Below are 26,163 nucleotides of genomic sequence, written 5' to 3'. Positions count from 1 at the left end.
ATACTTTTATAGCCCAGTTACAAAGAATTGCTAAGTGCTTCAATGTTTTAAAATAATCTTATTAATTTATAAATCTCCATGGAAACCAAAAATTGAATGTGCTGTAGGCAAGTTGGCTCCAACTCATAGGAAGCCAAAAGTATAATGTAGAACTTCCCTGTGGTATTCCCAAGACTGATTCTTACAGAGACAGACAGCCTCGTCTTTCTCCTGCAGAGCGACGAGCAGACTGGCACTGCCCAGCTTGTATGTGTGAGCCAGAGAGCCCAAACCCACTCTGCCCCGGAAGACCTCCTCGATTGGCCATTACTAGTCTTTGAGAGGCTCACAGTGCAGTTAAGAAAATACCATTAAGAACTACAAGCTCATAATGCAAATGCAGTTATGGGGAATTGCAAATGTCCGGTGCCCTTGTTAGGTGCTATTGAGCTGGCTCTAAAGCCTGGCACCCTACATCGAACAGAACAAAGCCCTGCTGCGTCCCACACCAGTCTCACAAGTATCTCCAGGCCAGAGCCCATTGTTGCCGCCACTGTGTCCATCAATGACACGGAGAGTTTTCTTCTCTTTGCTGCCTACTTTATCAAGCATGATGCTCTTCCACAGAGACTGGTCGCTTCTGATAACATGTCCAAAATAACTTGCGACAAAGTCTGGGCATCCTTGCTTCTGAGACACGTTCTGGCTGCTCTGCTTCCAAGACAGATTTGTTTGCTCTTCTGACAGTCCTTGGTCCTTTCAATCTTCTTCACCAACACCTTCCCTCAAATGCTTCCGTTATCCTGTGGTCTCCCGAGTTGACGGCCCAGCTTTGGGATGTCCAGGAGGCAATTGCCCATGCAATACATGCATGGTGCACAGCTCATAAGGAAGGGAGCCCACACAGACTTTGTGGGGGGCCCTCATGCAGCAGGAGGGGAATTTTGCAAAGCTTAAAAATGCAGCAAAGCATTTGAACTTATAGCTAAACGACTCCTTGGAGAGGTGCTGAAACCTAGTCCAAGAGTTGAGCTAGTTCTCTCAAACGCCATCATAACTGGGATAAGGAGTCGCTCACAGTGTGGCTGACTCAATTCCAGGAAATCCGGAGAGGAGATGGAGAGCAGAGGAATGAGCAACTAGGTGGTGTGTGGCGGGAAGGGAAGTATTGTGGAACCGGTGCAGGGCTCGGGAGATTGCTTACTCAGGTGATTAGCAAGTACGGTGGGTAGGTGGACAGGGGGAAGATCGGAAACCAGAAGTTAGTCTTTGAAGCATGAGGGGCGATGCACGCAGAAGGAGCCAAGCACTGGGAAGGTGGGTGGCAAAAGGCAAAACATAGATGACGCTGGTGCTTTTTCTAGATGCCTTTAGCAAATGGGCACAGATGTCCTCTTAGCTGGGAATGTTGGCTCCACAAGGAACCCAGGGCCCCCTTTTTCTGAAGAACTGTCCCCAGGGGAAGCTCTCACTGTAGAGGTTAGACCTTCCTCCCACAGGCAAGTGGACTGTCAGACATAGAGGGTACAAAGCCAGCTCGTTCACCTCGAGGAGCAACGTCTGTCTACCTTGGGGGATTTGCTCAGTCTTGGCTGCAGCTGGGAGTCCCAGGTGGGGCAAAGGATTAAAGTGCTCGGCTGCTGACCGAATGGCTGGAGGTAGTCTCCTCCCACAGGTTCCTTGGAAGAAAGTCCTGCTGATTTGCTTTTTTTAAAATCAGTTCTCGCCAACCCTAAGGAGCACACGTCTACGCTGACACCTTCAGTCAGCAGACGCCATGGCAACCGGGTACTGGTCAACTCCAGCCAAGACCATGAGCCCTCCATCCATCCTCTTCTGGGCACCCTGGGTCAGTCTGCTTGGGACGCTAACCTAAGAGGAACAGCGCCTGCCCTGCACGTCCTCTCCCTCAGGAGAACAACCGTGACCTTACGAGGTGACTGTCCCCCACGGCCCCAGAGTCTCCCAAGAAAAGACAAGTGTGTGCCCAGGACAGGCAAGCAGGGCATCCACAGGCGATGATGTTTTTCTGGGTTTCCATTGTTCCAAGAATAAAATGTGTACGGTGTGACTGTGGGAAGGTTATAATTTCACCGTTCTCCTCCACAGGGCAGGAACAAGAACGCCTCCCCTGGATCCCACTAACCGGGACAGGACGGGGTGGGGGATGGCCAAAAAGCAGCCCCCAGAAACTGCCAGAAAAGCTGGCTTCCCCTGTGCAAACCCTTGTTTCCACTTCAGAGCATCGCCAGTCCTGAACTGGGTCCCTCACCCTCTGGGAAGCCCCCGCTACTGCTGAGCGAAAACACAAACTCTGCTTGTACATCAGTGTCACCTGTGAGCCCCTAAAAGAAAATCAAACTTAAATGAAACGGGAAAAAAAGTAATATTTCATAATACTGGGAAACAAAAATATGTAAATAAACCTTCTTTCTTTCAATAATCAGATTTCTTTTGCACTCCAACATAAATACTACAGTGTTCTGACCAGGGAATTTAAATTCCCCATTACACCACACAAGACAAAACAAGCCCACTGCCATCTACTCAGTTCCATCGAACCGCAGCCCCAGAGGACAGACAGAACTTAGACCTCTGCAGACGCAGACCATCACAGCTGTCTTCCACAAAGCGACTGCTGGATCCAAACCAAGTAGCAGGGCAATATTTAACTACACTCCCACCACGATCCCTAAGTAGTGTTTCTGTCATATTTTCTTGATTCCCCTCTCAAAATACATCTCTCGCTGCCATCAAGTCATCACTAACTCACAGTGAGGCTCCACGATTTCCAGGACTGTACCTGTGGACAGGAGTAGAAAGTCTGGTGTTTCTTCCTTGGAGCTGCTGGTGGTTTTGAACTGTCAACCATGTGGATCACATCCCAATGCATTAAGTACTACACCGCCAGGGCTCCTCTAGTGTAACTCAAAGTGATGATATTTTCCACAGAAAGAAAAAAAAAGGTTATATATACTTTCAAATCCTAAGCTCAATGGCAGTTCGCCTAGGAAAGAAAGAAATGGCAGGGGGGTGCAGAGTAAAAGCGCACAGTACCTCAAACAACAAACGGTCATGAGTTAACTCAGCTTAATTTTCATCTTCAGGAGCATCCTTTCTTTTCCAGGAGAGATTTTCTTAAAACATTTTGCCTCTAATAAGCAGTTTTTACCTTCTTTTCTGATATGGATTTCTACCTGATGATAGTCAGTGGGACCTTCCCGGGAGCTTAGTTGGAAGTTTATCCTCAGCATGACAGTCCTCCTTGGGCAATGGAATGCGGTGGTCATTGGTGGTTATTGAAAATTCACAAACATTTCAAGGAGAGTGCTCAAAGTGAAGCATGGGCGACTGTCACTTCATCTCGGAGGCCGGTTCACATGTAGATCCATGGGCTGCGCCTCCAGGAGCTTCGGCTGACTCATCAAGGAGGGGCCTCGGCCTGTTGGTTCAGCAGGTCGGAGTCGGAATCCTCTGGGGAAATGCGTTTGGGGTTCCAGGGGTGCTCCGAGCAGCCCTGGTGGAGCGGGCATAAGTGCTCAGCTGCTTCGGAGAAAGATGCGCCTCTCCACTTCTCGACACGGAAATCCTATGGGCCGTTCTCCCCTGGTCTACAGGGCGCTTACGAGTCGGAATCCACCCAGTGGCGGTGGGTTAAGCCTTCTTCAGCATCACATCAGGAGGAGTGAATCAAAACTCATGTTGCCTTTAGTGGGCAGCTTAGTGGTCGAACATGGGGCTTCTAACTGCAGGACCAGCAGTTCTAATCCACCACAGCGTTCTACTTCTGCAAAGATTGACCGCTTCAGAAACCCGCGGAAACGGCTCTACCCTGTCCTGTAGGGTCACTTTGAATCAGACGTGACTCGACAGCAGTCATGTCTTAGAGCTTGGGTCCTAAATTACCCATCTGGAGTTCACTAGCCAGAACCCTGATAGTCATGACAAGGAGCAAAAGGAAAGACGTGTCTTTCACATGTTTAGCAGAGCCCCGATGGGAGGGTGGGGACACTGAAACGTAAATGCAAACCCACACTAATATTCTCTCCCTGTGGCGTGAATAAAGCATAGACACAAGCAGGTATGCGCTTGTGGTTTGTTTAGAGAAGGGTACTATGGAGAAACGGGCTTTTTCTTTTTTTCCTAATTGACTGCAATCCAAGGAAGTTTTGGCAGACTCCGTATTTCAAAGGTTGGGAATACGTGCCGAAATAGATTCATTCACACTGTTGTGAATCATTTAGCACACACTTCAGAGAGTTTAGCATCTCAGTCTCTGCCTCCCACTTCTTGAGAAAGGCTGCTAACAAAATGAAGAGGTGCACACCTGGGAAATGGGTCCAGAGGGGAGGACAGGAGAAAGGTCAGACAGACACTGGTCTTCCTCCAGGACGCCTTGGGTTTTGTTTTCGAAGGGGGCGTTTTTGTGCAATAGCATCACCTAAACGCATAAAGAGATTTCTCAGATTGAAGCCATTGTTTTAGTTTTTTTTCTTTTAAAAATCATTTTATTGGGGGCTTGTGAAACTCTTATCACAATCCATCCATCCATCCATTGGGGTCATTGGTATAGTTATATAAAAATATTTTAAAAACTAAAGTTCCATTCTTAAGCAATGCTTTTGAATGTGACTGAGTCAAAAACGATGGACGGTCTCTATTTCATGTAAACGCACCTTCTAAATGCATCCAGAAGTAAAATCAGAGAGTAAAAAAAGTATCACTCCGATCATCCAAATTATAGGCTTAAAAGTATTCCTCTTTGTAAAACTCTAGGTGTGATTACAAAAAAAAAAATTGTTGGAGGCCGTTCTTTAAAGAAAAAGACATTTAAATAAACAATCCGCTAGTTCATGAAGGACTTTAAACCAATACATCGGAACCAGGAGAAGCACACACACACACACCTCTAATAATTGATTAACGTCAATAAGTTTGCCCAGCTACCATTACAGGAAATTTGGATCAAAGTTTCTATAGAAAATTTCTGGTCAAAGGGGAGCATTTGGAACAGAATTTCCTAATCTCATGGACTCCAGACTTTTTGAATGAATCCTGAAATAATGGGCTTTCATCTTTCAATCAAAAATATCCCCTAGAGCAGCGGTTCTCAACCTGTGGATCACGACCCCTTTGGGAGTCAAATGACCCTTTCACAGAGGTCACCGGATTCATAACAGTAGCAAAATTACAGTTAGGAAGTAGCAACAAAAATAATTTTTTATGGTTGGAGGGTCAGCACCACATGAGGAACTGTATGAAAGAGTGGTGGCATTAGGAAGGTTGAGAGCCTCTGACCTAGAGCACGATGGTCATGTAGCTAAGTACTCTCTGTACAGGATCAGAGTGCCGTCAGCCATTCAGAAGATAAGATAGAACCTGAGGGGACACTGAGTTTGTGGTGATGGGGGAAGAACAACCCAGAGGAGCAGGGTGGGAATGGTTACACAATTCCAGGAATGAAATTAATGTCGCTACATTGTGCCTGTTGAATGATCCATGTTTTGCTGTGTGTGAATATTCTCAACAACAAGCAAAGGGTTTTAAGAGGTGTGAGCTGCCAGATAAGTTACATGTCCAAATGATCATTTGTTAGCAGGGCTGATAAAATTCTATTTTTCAATAAGGAAAACAAATAAAGAGTGAAAGAAAAAATACTAGAGGGTATACGTATTTATTTCCTGACAAATGGTCGACACCAATGCAGAGGTTTATGAACTAAATGGAACTGTCTTAGTGGTGGATGGAAATGTAGGCAGCACAGCAACCCCGCCTCCTATGAAGTCTGTCCTTCCCCAGCCGCAACTCTTCTGCTCTAAGTTAAACTCTTAGCGGGGAGCCCCAGTAGATAAACAGGCTCCACAAGGATTATCACATCCGAGTGAACTTGTGTTAACATTATATTCTTCTAGGAAATGCGGTCCTGGGAGTGGATGGGGTGAGAAAGATAAATCCATTTTTTCAAATACCTTCAGCAATAGATGACAGAGAAATCTACCTAGACGCTCATCCAGGGCTAATGACGCTTAGTGTTAAAGGGCACTCTAGATGCCTATTGAGCTCCTTTGTAATCTACCCACTCGACAGAGGCATGCAAAGAAATGAGGCAAATATAACACTTGGCCAGTTGGCCTCACACAGCAACTATGCTCTTCAACTCTTTACCGTAAAGCATGTAGAGAGATGATTTCCATTTCTGATCTAAGGGCCCAGCAAACTGCTGTCCGAGTTAGCTCCCACTGTGTTGGCTCCCAAGTCAGGGCCACAGAATCAGCCTGCTGTTGGACTTTTCATAGCTTATCACTAGGATTGTTTTCCTAGTCTGTTGTAGTCGGGAAGGTCCATTGAAATGCAGTCAGCATCAGCAACACGAAGCTTCAGCCGGCCCACCGGCAGTGGCTTCAAGATACGCATTGGCTAAGAATCAACACCCCCCAACACACACACACACACACTCTCTCTCTCTCTCTCTCTCTCTCTCTCTCTCTCTCTCTCTCTCTCTCTCTCTCTCTCTCTCTCTCTCCCCTCTACCCTTTTGATAGATAATAGGAAGGGAAGAAAGTGGGTAAATGCCTGGCCTGAATTTATACATCCACAATGTTGTCTAGACAACTCATGCTTGAAGCCAAGGCAGTGCCCAAGGCCAGCCAATGCAGTCACCTGTTGCATATTCATAACCCTGGGTCAGAGCTTTGTTTTCCAGTCTGAGTGTGTGTGGGGGGTGGGGGGGGTGGAGAGGTAGGGGGGGGTGGACTTCTATGCAGGTCGTGAAAAGAAACTTAGAAACAGGGCCTCACTTTCTCTACCCCTCCTTGGTGTGATTCATTCTCCTTTGGGAAGCAGTGGGCATATCTGTGACCAGAGATGTGAAACGGTGAAAAGTAATTCTTGTAGACTGAGGACGGACATTTGTGTTGCTTAATTTAAAACTGGTTCTCAACCTTGACTGCACAATGAGAATTGGCTGCAGAGCTTCAAAACAAAAACAAAACCTTTCCACCAGGCTCCCTCTGCAGAGACTCATTTCATGATCTGGGGGGGGTACGGGGCCAGGCACTGGAACTTGTTCAAAAGCTCCCCAGCTGACTCTAATGTGCAGCCCCACTACTGGGGACCCAGTGGTTTTACAGCATAAGGATGGCAGACAACGTCTTGCTAGGATTTCCAATCTACAGCAAATGCTCTTAGGCAAGTGGACCTTAGTTTTCTGAGCAGTGAAATGGGAGCAATAGCCCTTTATCTACCAGAGTGAAATCATTTAAACTGGTCATGTGTTCTTATGATCACCTTTATTATGACTGTCGCTTCTAGATATGAACCACTGAGGAGTTGACTTAAAGCTCAATGCGTGTTTTTTCTGGCTGGGGAAAGGGGATACTGGTGCCAAAGAGAGGGAAATTATTAGCACCGCTTCTAAAAATGAACCAACTGCAAACCTCAGTGTTTTCATGAAGATACAGGAGAGCAAATGTACCAAGAAATGCATGTGAAAAGCTGATTTAAAATATGTTAAATGGCATGCATCATCTTTCAAATTCACACTTACTTTCATACCATTTAAGATCCTTTGAGGCAAAGAGGTATTGTTACAAGACAGATGGATCCATCTTCCAAAATATTAAGATAATGACACTGCCCGCATTCAGGTTTCGATCTTTAACAGAGAAGCGCCTCTTAGGACAGCGGTTCCCAACCTGTGGGTCGCAACCCCTCTGGGGGGCAAACGACCCTTTCACAGGGGTCGCCCAATTTATAACAGTTGTAAAATTACAGTGAGGAAGTAGCAACAAAAATAATTTAATGGTTGGGGTCACCACAGCATGAGGAACTGTAGGAAAGGGCCGTGGCATTAGGAAGTTTGAGAACCACTGTCTTAGGAGAAAAAGAAAAGACAAAACAGAAACTCGGCCCCGAGAGCTGTGTGTCAAAACTTAATCATTGGATTTCTCGAGTCAAAAGTTACCCCAAATAATAATAATATTAGATGGCCATTTTCTTTCATTTTAAAAGGGAGGAAAAGGGGTCCCAAGCAGTAATGACATTTGAAAGCCGTTCCCTGCCATTTTGCGGCTGGTCTGTCACTGCCCGGTGTTAATGAGAGTACGGGGAGTGCCTTAAGGAAATGCCCAGAAAGTTCACGAAAATCTTAGCTTTCTTTTTAGGGCAACAGGACAAGCAGGTTACATCTAGATTTGTTTCATTTGATACCAGGCACCATCGCGTGGCCTATATTTGTACCTGTGACATACCTGAGGTTTCACAGAAAGCGAGGCGAGTGCAAGAATGTGGAGGAGCTCACGCACAGTGTTTGACCTAAATACAGTGCGTAGCGCTGGGCCGTCTGTTAAATAGGTCAGCCCGGGCTCTTAAAAGTTATGCAAAACTTATTTCTGCCACACAGAAGACGTGTCACTAGTGAGGCGGTATAAAAATCAGCTTTCGAGACAGGAAGAAAATTCTCATCACTGGGAAAGAAAAAGAAACTGAAGCAGAAGAAAACGCCTTTTGCCAGCCATCGCTGTCTGAAAGACTGGCGCCACTTGCCTTCTGTCTTCAGGCCGTAGAGAGTGATCAAAGCAATGAGGCTGAGGGGACGCCTAGCAATCCGGGATTCATTTACGGGGAGTCCTGTGAACACTGCCATAAAAACCCTTCTCCTTCCCACAAAGCAAATGGGGTTCCAAAGGAGCACAGGTCTCCGGTCTCCGTTACCCAACAGAAGGCAGGAAGCCCACCTTATCGATTGCTGCCAACAGGGAGGATGCCCGGCAGGTTGTATGTCATCCAGGTCAAGAGGGCTCTGTCCCTCTGCCTCCAGCCCTCCCTGGGACAAAGCTATGCTGTTCTAGTCCAGCGTGGCTTTCGTACCTGCCTTCCACGTCCATGCCATTCCCGGCCAAGCAGTAAGCAAACCAAAGGTTCTGAAAAGAAGACTCCCACGTTCGAATAGCAAGTAGTTGTTGGTGCGTGGGCGCTCCTTGGCCACAGAGCGCTGAAATCAACCAGTCTGTCACCAACTGAGGCCCTTCGACCCGTCGCATGGCCACCAACTAGAAAAGTCAATAAAAATGTGATTCTTGGTCACCCTGAAGACCTCCGAACCAGAAGATGGGGGGTCAGCAGTGATTTTTGCCTTCACGGGCCCTTTACTTTGCAATGAGCCCTTTAATGGCCTCAATGGCAAATCAAAAGGTCAAATTCCTCGGAGATGCGTGGCAGAGAGGTCTGACAGCAGACTGTCTAAGGATTGGCCAGGGAAAGCCCTGGGCACAGAATTCTACTGAACACGATGTGTCAGAGACCCATTTCTCTGGAAGGCAACTGTCTGTTTTGTGGATTTCTGTTTGAAAACCTCTGAACCAAGCCATGGATTCCTTAATGTGGGGGGGAGGGATTTAACAGTTTCATCGGAACAAATCAGCTCTTAGGTTCTCCTGCACAATTAGAAAGGGAGAAGAATCCAGGCAAAATGAAAGAACATTCTCAAGCAGCCTTCTTAGCCCACAGTGTGTTCCTCCTCCAGACAGTGCAATGTGCGTTAAGAGGCCACGGTAAACTGGAGTCGAGCAAAAAGAAACCATCCCAACTTGAATGTGGTTAGTAATACAATTTCTCACAGCATATCTCTGGTTGAGGAAATGGGAATTAAACCAATGGACTTGAGCAGAAGCTGTGTGTGAGGCAAACAAAAGCACGTGAACAACCCCCTGACCACACCGGGTAACACACAGAAAAGGACAAACAACCGCCTAGTTCGTAAGGAAGCCTCGGTAGAAAGGCACCCGTGGGGCTAGGTGGGCCTTTGTGGCTTGGGTTTGGTTTGTTTGGGTTTTTTAATTGGAACATATTTTTCAAAGAGCAAACCTTTCACGGTAAGCACTAGGAAATAGAACACACACACACCCACACACCATATCTGCTTAGAATTGTTCACTTTAAAGTATAAACTAAGTTTGTATGTTTAGTCCCGATTAGCTTAGCGGCTCTTACAGACCAAATGAAGATCAGATGCCTCCAACTTCCCGAGAAAGACCGACTGATTTTCCTCTCGCTTCATTGCCCTCCACATACTCTGAATAGGTTTCGTTTAATAGATTTGAGTTCCATTTCTGAGAGCACCAACTCTTATGATTTCACATGATTGAAAGGCATTCATTAAGGAGACAGGAAATGAAGTGTATGCAAATTTGAAGGGAGCTAATAAAATAATTTTTTTTTAAAAAGCCCTATCTGTTCCGAGGAATACGCAAAAAATACCACTCAGAGTAAAGCAGATCGCAGCTGCTCAGCTACAGGAGACGGCAAGGTGCTCTGGGAAGAGGGTCTACCTGATCTCAACCAGCTGTTAGCCCGCGCCAGCGCCGGCAAGATGTGCGTGAGGGATTCCACAGGAGAAAGCAAACTGCTTCCTCATCCTGTACCATCACACTCGGCTCTCCGACAGGTTTTCTCAAGGACTGTGATGTCTTGCTGATATGCTGAGCTCCACGGAGGCCAGTCGTGTACTACAGGTAGCTTTGGAGTCAAATCCAGGTCCTGCGGAGCCAGTGAGGATTCCCTTCTCTCTCTGACCCCAGGGCATGCAGCAATGCATCCCCCCCCAAAAAAAAAAGGCCTCCTGCCCTGGAGACCTCACATCCCACCACCCTGGCTCACAGTCACGCTATGCAAAGGGGCAAAAAGATGTCTGCCCTTAGTTGGCATCCTGGATACAAAATACATCCGATGCTGCTGCTGCTGCTGCTGCTGCTGCTGCTTTTATTGCTTTGTCATTTCATCATTATTCACACAGTTCTTGCCTTCATTTGCAGAGTTTGGGTTTTAATGTAATGGCCATTCAATAAAAATGTTGCTTTTAAGGGTTTGCATATCATCCCATTTTCTCTTCAACCCTTCAGCAGCCATATGGCAAGCAATCAGGTCCGCAATCACTGGGTCCATATTATGTGGAGCATGATTTCAGCATTATGCTATTACCCATCTGTTTCCGTAGAGAAAGACGTGAACCCGTGTCTAAGAGGTCAGTGGTTTCATTGCACCCCGTATTCTGGAAATCTATCTCTGTTCACTTGACATCACCCTGGTGAGTTGCTATAGTCTCCAGCCCCTACTTTGACTCTCTCGGGTTCTCTCTCCCCGCACCGACCCCCGCTTTTTTTTCTTTAAAGAAATACAATCAGCACAATTTCTCTCTCAACTGCTGCATTAAATTATTTGTAACTGTCAGAAAAGGCACTTAAACTTTCTTACTTAAGGTTATTTATCCAGAGATTTGGTGCTTAGGGGGAAAAATGTGGGAGGTAAAGAGGGGGAAAAAATCCATCTCACCTGATTTTACATTTTTAACTGTCGACGCAATCCAGGTAACAGAATTCTCAGGCAGAAACAGACACTGAGGAAAGGAGATGGCTCAAGCCCCCTTCTCCAATGTGAAGGCTGCTGGCACCTAGCAGGCCCAACCACTGCGTGTGCACTGAGGCAAGATGTGCACGTGTGTACAACCAACACCAAACTCATCACACTGGGTTCAGTTCTGACTCAGGAGAGCCGGTGTGTGAAAGACTGGAAGTGCGCTACATCTCATGTTTCAGTTTCTCTGGTTCCGCCCGGGCTTTCTGCTCCTGTAAACAGGGACAGCCTTGGAAACCCACTGTGGGGCGCTGTGAGTCAGCTTTGACTAGACAGCCGGGAGCTTGGTTTGTTTTTTGATGTAGCTTTGCCTGTCACGTGTGTGTGCACACATGATTTTTTTAATAATGGGCCCAATTTCAGTGGTAGATGCTAATTCCATGCACTTGAGTCTTTCATAAAAAGAACACTTAAAATGCACTTCAGATTCCATCCATTATGCCAATAAAAAGACCCAAAGTTGGGAATTTGAGGTACCGAACCAATGACTCTGTTGGATAAGACTTGTTCCGAAACACTTCCACTAGCTCTTGCCCTCCCTCTACGGATCACTGCTTTTGCAGGAGAAAGCAGCGCAGGTGCACCCAAGACTTGAGAGGCATGATGCCCTGCACATGTCCCCAAGTCTACCGGGCGTGGTGGTGCAGAGCGAGGACGGCCTACTTCCCACACGGTGGCTCTTACCCCTGGTTGCATAGTAGGATCACCTGCGAGTTTAAAAGCACTGCTCTCTGGGCTTTCGGATGTAATTAATCTGAGGTGTGGCTCGTGGAGTTGGACGTGGGACAGTTACCCTGGTGATTCCGCTCCGCAGCCCAGATGAAGAACTACCCTGGGTCCATGAAGATATAATTAAAGAAAGATCACCACGTTTCATTTCATGGTATAAGAAAATGCAATGCCCAGGCATGACCTGAAGGCGACAGAAATGAATGAAGATGAACACGTTCAAGGTAGGATGAGGGGGTCAACCACGGAGCTGACCACAACCTGAGACATACCTCGTTTTGTAAAGTCTCGCTTTACAGCACTTTGCAGATATTACTCTTCTTTTTTCTTACAAATGCAAGGTTGGGGCAACCCTGTGCCAAGCAAGTTTATTGGCACCATTCTCCCAAAGGCTCATGCTCTCCTTGTGCCTCGGTGTCTCACTTTTGTAATTCTCAGAATACTTCCAACTGTTTCCTAATACTCTTGCACAGCTAATAAACTATAATGTAGGGTAAACATAACTGCTGTATGCACAAAGAGGTCAAACATTTTGTGTGGCACACTATGCGTTGTTTAGTCCGGTGGTCTGGAGCCAAACCTGTACTATCCTCAAGGCATCCCTACCTGTGTGTGGATCGGCTACTCCCACTCAGCACTGAAAGTCATAACAGCAGTGAGCCTTCTAGTCAGATTTGACCAACAGCTTTATTTACAACCTTCAAAAAACCCAAGTGTCATAAAATATGTATAAACAAAATTCATGCTGGGTAGTAGTAAACTGCTGACATTCAATTCATATTTGTTGATTAAGAAGGATGCCGATATCACAGGTTAAAATTCACAGGTTAAAATCATGCAAGACCAATGGAATCTTCGTTGCAAATACCACTTTTCAGCCCCATAAATGGTGAGTATGCACCTGGACCTCACCAGCCGGAATACCCAGAACTCAAGTCAACTACTTATGTAGAAAGAGACCATGGAGAATCTCAGTATAATCAGTGAAAATAAGGACAAAATTGAATTGCGGGACAGACAAACAATTGCTCAGATTTAAGTGCACGTTATAGCTGAAGAAATTAAAACCAGCCCACAGTACTGAAGTACGACCTTGTGGACACAGCACCCAAATGTAAAGAGGGTCTTAACAACAGATTTGATGCATTGCTTACTAATGACCAAAGGCCAAAAGAGGTTTCTTCAACGACATCAAGAACATCATACATGAAGGAAGATAAAGGCATTAAAGGATGGGGGGGGGGGCATAAATGATATAAGAAGAGACTGGAAGCTTGCTCCTCACTTAGAATAACTAATGTAAATGGGAAAAATCATGACGTGAAAGATCTAAAAACAAGATTCCAAAAGGCAGCTGAGAGAGACCAGGCAAAGCATTATAAGGCATGTGCAAAGGCTTGGAAAAGCAAAAGGGGAGACCGTGTTCAGTTTCTCACGCTGAAAGAACTGAAGGGAGGTAGCTTCGGTTGCAAGATTGAGTGGTTGCACTTGCACAATACTGAGTGAAACGGGAAGCAGCGGAAGGAAATCGATGCAATACCCAGTCACGGCTGCATGACGCACGCACACATCTGCCTCGGAAGAAGTATAGCTGGAGCACTCCCTAGGAACAAGGATGCCAAACTTCTCCTCGTGTGCTTTAGATATGTTGTCAGGAGGAACCAGTCCCAGGGGAAGGACGCCATGCTTAAGAAAGTAGAGGGGCAGCAAACAACAATAAGTTGCTGAACAAGATAGCTCGATGCAGTGGCTGCAACAACGTGCTTAGACAGGAAAAACTGCCGGGCTGCCACAGCAGCAAACGTGTTCCCTTCTGCTGTACACGGGACGCGCAGCACTAGGGCCAGCTCGGGAGCCCCGGACAGAGAGACCAACACAGAGACGCTTAAATTGTGAGCGCTGGGAACAATAAAACACATTTATTTAGTGTGTATTATATTAATGCTAAGAATGGCCTCATAAAAATTATATAGCAAGAGGCGACATGCTCTTTCACAGATCTCTGAGGGTCTTAACATTTGGGTATTTGTTAGATTTAGAAATGAATAGACTTAAGGGTAAGTAAGGACGCTTTAAAAATTAATTATTTACAGAGTTTTAAAAAGGCAAAGTTTTAGTCACATCGCGCTTTACATACAATGCTTAACAAGAATTGATAAGAACTCACAGCCATTGAGCCAATGCTGACTCGTGTTTCTGAGACGGAATCTCTTTAGAGGAGTAGAAAACCCTGTCTTTCTCCCGGGGAGGGCTTGGTGGGTTTGTACCACTGAGCTTGAGGATCATAGCCCAAGGCTTAAGCATTCCACCACCAAGCAAGTCCCAAATTCACAGAACTAAACAGATAGACACATAAGAAATAGGTTAGCAAACATTTTTGTACTGGGGCTTTTGGGATTCTTTGAAAATTACCCAATCAACACCTAAACCATCTTACTCCTCAAAAGCAAAGAAATCATCATGGCAAACCTACTAGCCCTGCTGATCCTTGACAACCAGGAAGCATCCAGTGAGCAAACGGTGGTTTTTCCTTCTCCTTTATTTCAACCTTCCCTTCTCTGGCCCCCAGTGCACCCCTATCTCTTTTTCCTTCATGCTTCCACAGCCTTTAACCCTTCTCCCCATATAAATTCTTGCCACAAATATTTCATTCATCCAAAGAGCAAATTCAAGATAACAGTTGAAATGTGTTTCTCAGACTACCTGCGTTTCATCAAGACGCGGGAATGTAATGGGTGGAATGGTAAGAAGAACAGTTACATTTTAAGGCGACTGGCATTCCATGTGGGCGTCAGTTCCTCTGAATCTGTCCTACGTGCTAGTCGGTTTCCTACATCCTGTAGGGGTAGCTTTCTTAACCATATCATTCCCTTTTCATCAGATTTCGTCTTCATTTGAATCCCAAAGTGTTCAAAGGTGCTAAAGCAAAGTTCCGGTAAGCGAATCAACCACCTCTTTCTCTTAGCTTTGCAGAACAAAATCACCACCTATCCCGCTTAACTTCACCCACACTGGTAACAAGCTCTCGATTGCTTATAACTTCTATAGTGGCCGTTACTCATTAGAACAATCATTTTCAAACAGTGACGTGAACTGATTGCAATACGGTTCATATGTACACTAAAATCAACTCGTGTTAAGTCACTGAAGAAAGAAGAGGGGAAGATGCATGTTGTGAAAGTTAAAACAGTTTCCATGATTGTCATAAAATCTGGCCTTCACAGTCCAAGAAAAGAAGCAATCATCATCATTCATTTAAGTTTTATTATCAAAAAGAAAAAAGCACAGCAGGGCTTCAAATTAGACCAGGATTTTCTTGCCACTGATGTTGAAAGCCTGTCTCCTGGGGAATGCTGAACATGGGGCATGGGTAAACACAATGGCTATTGTCCTCACCCATCTTCTTATCGCAGAAATAAACACCGCACCAGAGCGCCCTGCATTGATTCGGTGTACTGGTCTATCCCCATGGCTTCTGTTTCTGACTTTCTCTTCCCTGCGTTTCCCCATGGGGTCTGTATCATGCCTGCTGTTTTTGTTGTTCACACTAGTCCTTTAAGTCCGTGTTTCAGAAGCAGAGACCACAAATCATCTTAGTGACAACTACTGGGTGCTTGACCCCAGCAAGAGTCTTCAACCACCTGATCTGCATGTGAAAGCTGGACAATGGGAGAGGAAGGCCCGAGAAGGGAGGCATTTGCATCCTGGTGTTGACAATCCACAGGGAATACAGCATTGGACTGCTACTGGAAGGGTTGGAGGCTCAAACCCTGCAGCCACTCTGCAAGTGAAAGAGGAGGCTTTCTGCTCCCATAAAGATCTCTAGCCTTGTACGAGCCCCCAATCAAATGATTTAAAATATATATATCTATAGCCTCAAAACCCCAGTAGAGGGCTGCTATGAATTGATATCAACCGGCTGGCAGCAGTAATGGTCTCTAAAACTTCCAACTCCCCGAGCACATCCCAAATCCCTCATCGCCTTCTCCTCCTTCTCCTTCCCTCTCCTGGATTCACTCGCCGGCCCCGCAGCCTTGCAAACTTGCACCACTGGAGCAAGGCAGGGCCCACTTGTGCACCTTTGCGTTTGCCTTGGATGCCAGTGCCACTGGCAGACCTAAGACAGCACGAGCCCTCTGCTCTGAGGGGTGGTTGCACATACCCAGGAAGTGGCAGAGCAACAGATCAGTGGCAGCCGAGGTTACAACCTCAAACCACACATCTGGCATCGCCACACACACGCTGCCATATCTCCAATCCTCGGGTGTGCGCAGAGCGGGGTCAGCCACACTCTGACCACGTGCACAACCAGCCAGGCTGGCCTCCTGTAGCCAGTGTGTTCAGCTCTCAGGCTTTGTCTAGCAGGCTCCTGTAAGGTTTCGATGCAATAGGCTTTATTGGGGTCTGCATGGGTACAGGAATTGCCTAGAAATAATAAACTGGTGTCTGCACAATGGTCAAAATGCTTACTGTACTATTTCACAAAGTACATTGTGGATCCAGAGCCATGGACAGGTGTATGTAAGAGACAGTCTTTGACTAATGTTGAAATTATATAGATGATATTGTACTTATTCACTCTCTATGAATCTTCAGGATTCAAAGAACCATATACCCATCCAGAAATCATCAAACATGGAGGAGACATTTTTAGACTGTATCCGTTGGTAGAGAATGTAACAATGTCTACAGCAGAACTCTTGGGTTCAAGGAGCTGGCAGTCTGTTGGCATTGACATTGATGGACACAACTTGACAAAAAATTGAAATCTAAAAAGAATAAGAGAAACCCCAAGCACTGTGTTTGTCTGCATACTCCAAGAAACAAGCAGCAAGGCAGGCTCATGGGAGAGGCCAAGAAAGGCCTCCAGTCTGGGCAGGAAGAAAGGAAATGTGGGTAGAATCTTCCCAGGATACTGGGCTAGGGAAGTCTTTTGCCAAAAAGTCGTTTGCCTATCAGAGTAGGTCTAAGTGTCCTGAAAGCAAGCCCAATGTACTATACGTGACAAGGTGCTTTCAGAGCAGGGTCATTGGAGACCCTGTGCAGGAGACCCAGTGGCACTGGAGTTCTGCAGGTACATTCTCAGAGGTACCAAAGAAATTTTATAGAACCTGATGGATACCTGAGTTCAATATAGGCTTTTAACACATCCGGGTTTCTAAGTAGATATGAAAAATAATCTTGTTTGACAACCCCCATCCCCAAAGCAGAGTGAAGGTATTTTCAGCAGCATCATTAGCCGTGTCTGTAACAATTAATATATTTAATATAACCTTATGCTTCTCAAAGGTATGACAATATAGTAACCTGTCATCCATTAAAATATTGCACAGTTGGGACTCATGCTACCATTTAAGTCTGTTCTTAGGTACTATATGAATATAATGAAAAAAATATTTTAATGTCTACTTTAAACCAAGTTAAACATTTAAACTGGTTACTGGTTATTCTTGGTTTGTTCTTTAAACTACAAAGTGAATCATACTCCTTGCTTTTAATTTGTAGAGTGATATTTTTTTATCATTTTCATGTGTTTAAAATTGTCTCAGCTAATTTCTGCATGCATTTCAAACAGACTGAAAGCTGAAAGAATTTAAGATACATTTCCTTCTTTCTTTATTTTTTTTGACTCATTATTTTGAGACTAAATAACATGGTTGTTTATTATTTTGTTATACTCATCTATAAATCGCATCCATTGAGTCAGGATATATTTGAGATAGTGTATACCTAGCATCCCTAAAATAAACCTATATCGCATAAATTTGCATAAAAGGTCTATTTGTTAACGATTCTCTCCGGTTTAAAAAAAAAGTTATGTTATTTTCCTTTTTTCTTTGTAAAACCGTTTTGGATCTGAGTTATTTTTTTTGGGGGGGGGGGGTAGGAATAATGTACAAGTGTACACTCTCTGATCACAATTTCCCAGTTCAGTGCTAAATACACTGGGGGACATTTTAACCTCTATTTGTTACAACAATCATATTTTATAATCCATTTCATTTGGTTGCTTGCCTTGACATTCTGTGGCCAGCTATGAACCGTGCTTCCCCTCCTCCCCTGAGCAGATTACCCAGTGAGATGTTCAAAAGCGCCCAGGTGAGCACATTTTCAGATCCTCGCATTGTCCATTCTCCTGCCCAAGGAGGTACATGACAGGTGAGGGGGGCACTGTCATCGCTAAACTGTTTGATCCGCTGCTGCTTCCCAAAGATCTAGAAATAAAAGATTCCCGGGGCTCCACTATTATTCCATTTTGTCTTGTTTCAAATGTGATGACCTAACCTCTCACACAAGCAGCAGGGAACCTTGAACTTTTCAAAAATGCACTTAAAAATATTCCACTCAATATTTGTTAACGAGATAAAATTACATCACCACAGGATTTATGATCGACCTGGGATATCCGACATAATTTACAGGACTGGAAGAATCTTTCCTCCCAAACCTAAGAATAAAGTTTCCAAAAGGAAATCTTTTAGATAAGATCTCAAGATATTTCGGTCAGGACTAAAGAAGGCATATATCAAAACCCAATTCTTTAGGGAAGAGGTCAAACTCCTGAGTAAGGACAAATCCGACACGTTTTTCTGTGATTAGGTCATGCACGATTGCTGGGGGAAGGCAGCCGGGGAGTTACATTGAATGTTTCATCGTGGCTATATTAATGACTCTTTACTGCATTCTCAGATTTTTTTTTTCATGTGACCCCATTGGAAGGAGTTATTTTCCAGCCTCCTTTGCGTTTCATAATTAAGCCTTCCAGAAGGTGGATGGAGGAGCCACACAATGTGAGCCACATAAAGATAAAGCCTTTCTGTTCCAATCTGCCAAGTGCAAACTGAGCTCTTGAAATAATGAGGAAGAGGGAGAAAACGAAAAGGGAAAGAAATGATACTTAGGGTGAACAACCCAATATCAACTGTTTCTTGGAAGAGAGGTTCATGGTTAATGAACATGACTGCATTTTTATAACTTATACTCAAACCAATAACAATAATAATAATGGAAAAAGAAAATGACAAGAAAAACACCCCCAAACCCTAAGTTAAAGAGACAGTCGATAAGTAATTAATATGACAATAATATAGCTTGTGGCAGAGCACGTTGTTGTTCTGTATTCACCGAAAGTTACCAAATCAGGATTATGCACAAAAATTAAGCCATTTTTATTTAAGAAGTCTTTAAATTACAACCACAAAATTCCATGAGTCTCAAACATTTGACATCAATGAATTCCCAGGAGATCTTTTTTAATTTACATCGAATTACTGAATGATAATCACAATAGGAATGCAGTCACACCTATGAAAGCTAGGGCCAGTGAAAGGTGAAGACCTGTCTAAAGGAAGAAACACGCAGAAATTTCCCACTAAAGTGAGTGAAATAAACATTGGTAGAACTGCCACCTGTCGAGGCTGGACCACTTGTGAGACCCAGAAAAACAAGGCAGTCCCATCCAATTCTGGCTTCCTTTCTTTTTTTTAAAAAAAATAATTTTATTGGGGGTTCATACAATGCTTATCACAATCCATTCATCCAGTCATTGGGTCAAGCACATTTGTACATTGTTGCCCTCATCATTCTCAAAACATTTGCTTTCTACTTGAGCCCTTGGTATCAGCTCCTCATTTTTCCCCTCCCTCCGCACTCCCCCTCACTCATGAACCCTTGATAATTTATAAATTATTAGTATTTTGCCATATCTTACACTGTCTGATGTCTCCCTTCACCCACCTGTCTGTTGTCCATGCCCCAGGGAGGAGGTCACATGTAGATCCTTGTAATCATTCCCCCTTTTTACCCCACCCTCCCTCCAACCTCCTGGTATCGCCACTCTCACCACTGATCCTAAAGGGATCGTCTGTCCTGGATTCTCTGTGCTTCCAGTTCCTATCTGTACCAGTGTACATGCTCTGGTCTAGTCAGACTTGCAAGGTAGAATTGGGATCATGACAGTGGGTGGAGGGGAGGAAGCATTTAAGGACAAGAGGAAAGTTGTATGTTTCATCATTACTACACTTCACCCTGACTGGCTCGTCTCCTCCCCACAACCCCTCTGTAAGGGGATGTCTAGTTGCCTACAGATGGGCTTTGGGTCCCCAATCTGCACTCTTCCTCATTCACAATGATATGATTTTTTTGTTCTTTGGTGCCTGATACCTGATCCCATCGACACCTCATGATAACACAGGCTGGTGTGCTTCTTTCACGTGGGCTTGGTTGCATCTGAGCTAGATGGCCGCTTGTTTACCTTCAAGCCATAAGACACCAGAAGCTATATCTTTTGATAGCCAGGCACCCTCATCTTTCTTCACTACGTTTGCTTATGCACCCAATTTTCTTCAGCGATCCTGTTGAGAAGGTGAGCATCATGGAATGCCAATTTAATAGATCAAAGTGTTCTTGCATTGAGGGAGTACGGGAGTGGAGGTCCAATGTCCATCTGCTACCTTAATACTAAATCTATAAATATATGCATATAGATCTATTTCCCCATCATCATATATAAGTAAATGCTCTTTGCCTCCTTGTTCTTTCTTCTATTTCCTTTTCTGTTCCTCTTGTCCCACTTTCATGCTCAGCCTTCATTTGGGTTTCAGTAATTCATCTCAGTTACATTGCCCTTGGTCACTCCAAGCCAGGCCTCTTATACCCTTCTTGCCAGATTTTGAATCACTTGTTGTTCCTTTGTCCCTGGGTTAATTAACGCCACTTCCTTGCCCCCACTTCTCCCTCTCCCGTGTCCCTCTAGAGCCTTCAGTCCTGTAGTTTATCCAGCCTATCTTACCTAGATAGACCTGCAGAGACATGCACACACACAAAAAAAAGACAGAGAAAAACAAAGGGACAAAAGAAAAAATAGTGATGACAACAACAAAATAGCAATAGCTAGACAATAACAAGCACAACAAAACATTGTCCCATTGAGACTGACTACCTAGACATCGACTACCTAGTTATAGAGGCACCGTGACCAGATGGCAGGTCTGTTGTCACTCCATTCTCCTGATACCATGGCACACATGGGTAATTACTAAGGAGACAGTGGCATAGGACCTCACGCTTATCTTTAAAGCCTCAGTCTAGGCCCAAAAGAACTCAGTGTCAATCAGCAGGAGTTGATAAGTGATTCAAAACCTACTTTCCATTCGTGGCTTAACGTATCCTTTGGAAGAACCAATGTAGCACTTATTTGTACACATTTTGGTATTCTGTAAATGTGACTACTAAGTGTGTATGTCTTTGCATATATGAGAGGAAAAGAATGTAAAGTCTGATATGCCTAATTTCACTATAAATTCTGTAAAGACAGAGACCAAATGTCTATATTCGATCCGCACACTGCTGGGCACCTAGCACCAGGCTTGCCTCCACCCTGGAAATCAACAAATATCCACAAACTCGTTTGTTGAAAAAAGCAGTGAGTCTCAAATGATTGTTCCAAGGAGAGGAGCATTTGCAGAAGGACAAAATTCAGGAGGTAGGAAGGTAAGACAAGAAGTCGGAATGGAAATGGGAAGTCCAGGGTAGAAGTAGAGTGTGTGGTGCGACACACAGGGATTGCAATCAATGACTTAAAACAAAATGTGTTTGAATGCTGAGTGGAAAACCGGTATGCTCTACAATACTTCACTCAGTTGACAAGCAAAAAGATTTCTAAAGCAAAGAAAAAAGGATTGAGTCTACCAAAGAGATCCCGCCCCACCAATCGTCCCTACTGATGTGTTTGCTCACAGCAATTCACTATGACCTGATGAAGCTAGAATGTTCAATATGACACCTCAAAGTCATTGAGGTATAAAATGGACTCAGATGTATACCTTGCTCTGCAAACTGGGAAACATGGAGCTCTGAAAGGTTTCTCTTAACTCATGTGGTAATGCAACTAGACCTGGACTGCTTACAAGATTATCTCCAGTCTGCATCCCACTCAGTGTGAATATTCACATACTACGAAACAGAAATAAGAATGTGTTTGGTTATAGAATGCTATCACAGACCCAGCTGGAAGCATTTCATAAGTGATAGTGTACGCACCAAATTACCTTTCTAAGTTAGCACATTTCCCAATGCAGAAACTCAATCTGCCCCCCAAGGAATTTAGGGAAAGGACTTGAACCTGCTTATGCAGTATCCTACAAGAAAGTTCATAAAGCATCACACATATAGAACGACATTACTTGGTCATTTTAATTATTTCTCAAGAAGAAACACTTGGGAGCAACAAGGCTAAACAGTTCAACTTTTGTGCAATATCCAATCGTTTCACATTATGAAGTATTGAGGAGGGGATGAACCTGGATTGTGAATGTTTATATTAGAAAAATATTTCCCAACCTTTCTGCTTCAAGGTATCTTAAATATATGTGCAGCTCCTGGGTATTGTCCACTCTCTACTGGATTCTCAAAATAAATCCCTGGTTAAGGGAGAATTAAGTCATGTTGGGATTTTTTTTTTAATCCATAGTAGGAAAGAAAGTAAAAAAAAAAAAAAACTGAAAAACAAAGACCGCTACAAAATCATCGAGACATTTATTAGACAAAAATATCAAAATGTGCAGTGCTTGTGTCTGAACTTCTCCTCCCAGGTCTGTACACTTCTGAAGGGATGTCCCCATCTCTCTGACTTTTGTTGGAGAATGTGGTTTACACAAATCCAAAAGAGCAGTTTCAGCATTACCTAGGAACTCAAACCATGCTCTTTTAAAAATGTCTTTGAATTTGAGGAACAAAAAGAAGTCTGAAGGGGCAAGAACAGAGTTGCAGGGTGGATGGGGTAAGATTTCTCAATGAAATTCTCCAATGACAGCCCTTGCTATGCTGGAAGGAGAGCAGGTATATTGATGGGGAAAAAAAATTCTAGGGTACAACTTTGTTGGCCCTTTTCTCAAAAATGCAGGTTCAGTGTTCTTAAAACTTCTTCCTAATATCACCTTGCATCCTGCAAGGAAATCTATCAAAATTACCTCTTTAAAATTTCGCCAAACTATCACCATAACTTTTTAAGCTGACCTCTGCTTGGACTTGAAGTGGCCCAGTGAGAGTAGATGCCCTTAGAAACCACGGTGTCTTGTTATTGTAAAGCACCTTAGGGTGCTAAGGCAAAGGTGTTGCTGAGATAACTTGTCTGCAGCCAGCCCCTGATTGCAGAGGCATATTTAAATACCCTTAGTCTGCACAAAACCCATGTGCATCAATACTATGCCGCTAGCAGAAGCACATCTTTATTATTAATTATTATTATTACTTACCCTTGCGTACTTAGGATTGCTGTTGCCACACTGTTTCAGTGCTCAGCGGCCATTCCCCCAGCAGCTCCCAAAGAGATATGATGTGGCCATTGTTCTCATAAAACATGACAGTCTAGAAAGCCCTTCCGGGGAGTTCTACAGGGTTGCCGTACGTGGGAACCAACTCGGTGCACACAGTAAAAATGTACAATGCTAGAACAGAAGTACAAAAATGTTTAACACCCCCATTGCCTTGGGTCGTTTCTGACTCAGAAGGACCGTACAGGGCAGAGTAGCCCTGCTCCCGTGGGTTTCCAAGGCTGTAACTCTTTTACTGGCGTAGAAAGCCTCCTCTTTCTCTCATAGAGCTGCTGGTGATTTCGAACTGCTGACCTTTTTGTTTAGCAGCCCAACATGTAACCACTACATCATCAGGGCTCCAAAACCCTCTTAGAAGGCACCTTATCTACACGGACCTCCCTTGTCAGTGTCCCCTTGTTGGCCTGTCTTCATGGAACTTGCATGTACACGTGAAATAAATGCACTCTGAAGGATTACTGTCAATGTCGTGACTCAAAAAGGAAATTTATTTGAGCTCTATAAAGTTTGAGAATGAAAAACGAAAGAAGAATGTTTTTAAGAGCCAGAAGTTGCATATAAGCAAGACACAAAGACACTTAATGGGGTTCCTCGAAGCCTGCAGCGTTATTTGCTCAGCCCCTGCCAACTGCTTTCCTTTGGCGTGAGTCTGCCTTCTCCCAGCAATGCAGTTTATTGTCGTGTGGGATGGGAACAGACCTTTTTGTGCTGCCACAATAGTCTATAAAACTGAGCCGGAGACGCTTCATTTTAAACCTAAACTAAATAGCTAATTTGCGTTGAACCCCTCTGTGGGAGACACGGCGATCTTCACACAGCCCCCGCTTTAGCTGCGGTCCATGCCCGGCTACGTAGGCAAAGCAAGTATGCTGGCGTGTGCAGTGCTTCTGATCCTCCAATCAGCAAACTGATCCGGTGATCAAATGTCAAGGGCCTCGCACTCTTTGCATTTTTACTCGGTTTGTCACAGATCACAAAATAAATTAGTAAATTGAGCAACAAGCCTCCCCATCTGCAAAACCTCCGTGTTGGAAGTCATCATCTGTGCTTAAATTCACAAATCCCTCAAAAATGAAATCATTTCCCTGTCAACCAACAAAACTCAGAGTGCCCCGGCATCCCTTTCCAAAACACCTCCCCAGCCAAAGGCCCCGTGTTTTCCCTTAACTGTTGGAATGTTCAATGAAAAGGAAGACAACTGGTTGTGTGAGTAACTTATCCTGACCCTTCCCACTCCCCCACCCCTCTTAAATATAAAGACAGGCGAACCAAGGCTATCTGGGGAAGAAACACGAGAGGGTTGACTCATGGCCAAGTACATGCAAAATCAAATGGAACCATCATGTGTTTCTAGCCTCCCAAGCCATGGGCAGACATGGTCAATGCCAGGTGGCAGTCCACACAGGTTTGCTGCCCATCATTCAAGATAAGAAACTCCAGGGCTCTGTGATGGGAAACTCATTCCCAGCTGCCGTGGAAATTTCTCTCCAACTGAAAAGTCAGTGCTAACCATCAGAGGGGAGTCGAGTCACTCACACTAGAAAACTTGGCTCCGACTGCGACGGAAATGCTACATTTTTAGGACATGGGATGAGTTTCCCAGTCGCCACAGTGCCCCAGACCAGGTCTTGGGTCACAGAGGTCTTCTCGTCTTCCTCGAAATATTTAGCTTTTCTCTGCTTTAAGGAGATACAGAGAAGATGACTCACCACCACCACAACTTTGACTGGCACCCTGGGAAAGTCTGCAAACCCTGAAACCAGAGCCCCATACTCTCCTTCTTTCCAAAAGAGAAAACTCTTGAGCGAAATTAAATCCAGATTCTGTGGTAAGAGAGCCCGCACCGAGCCTTTAGACCACCTAAGAGGAGTTAATTATAATAGATGGCACCAACATGTCCCAAACTCCTTGCTCTGCCTCCCAGCTATGCAGTCTCTTTATCAACATCGCTGCAGGACGAAATGGCCAACTTTGCATTTGTGTAATTATGGTATCAGGTAACCAAATAAAGGTAATGGGAAAAAGAAGCAAAACAAAAGTGGAATGGGGAGACCAATAACCACATTATTTGACTTGTGAATGTTCAAGTTATTCCATTTCAACAAAAATCACTGCAGAGCAGAAGGAAATTCCAACCATGCACTTCACCACCTGAAGCCCCAATACCACGCTACACTATGTAATGTGTGCCAGTGTGTGTGTGTGTGCCAGTGTGTGTGTGTGTGCGTGTGTGTGTGTGTGTGTGTGTGTGTGTGTGTGTGTGAATTATCCAGGTTCCCACAGGGAGAAAAGTGTGCAAACCAGTCAACAGAAGACAATGTCTGCCATGACACAAATGAGACAGAATCTTCGATGGTTGATCAGTAAATGCTTTGTATTGAATGGCCAGACATTTAAAATGCAACTCTCCTAGATTTTCTTTTTTAATTCTTCAGAGTTTAAGAAAACAAAAACGAAGTAAACAATATCAGCCAGGTCACACTAGGAAATACATTCTTGTCTTCAGAGAGATTTTATGTCTGTGCCATAGAAATAGGGGGAAACGACTGATACTAGAGTTGAAAAGGCATTGTCTCAGAAAGGTGATGTGACTCCTCATCACCTCCCCCAGGGCTGCAGAAAACAAACAAACAAACAAACAACCAAACAGTATCTGATTCTTCAGAGCACCCTCCCCTCTTGATGCTAATCTCCTGTCTCCACTTCAAAACTC

The sequence above is a fragment of the Tenrec ecaudatus genome, chromosome 17 (assembly GCF_050624435.1).
Source record: "Tenrec ecaudatus isolate mTenEca1 chromosome 17, mTenEca1.hap1, whole genome shotgun sequence".
Classification (NCBI taxonomy): domain Eukaryota; kingdom Metazoa; phylum Chordata; class Mammalia; order Afrosoricida; family Tenrecidae; genus Tenrec; species Tenrec ecaudatus.
This window is presented reverse-complemented; position numbering follows the sequence as displayed.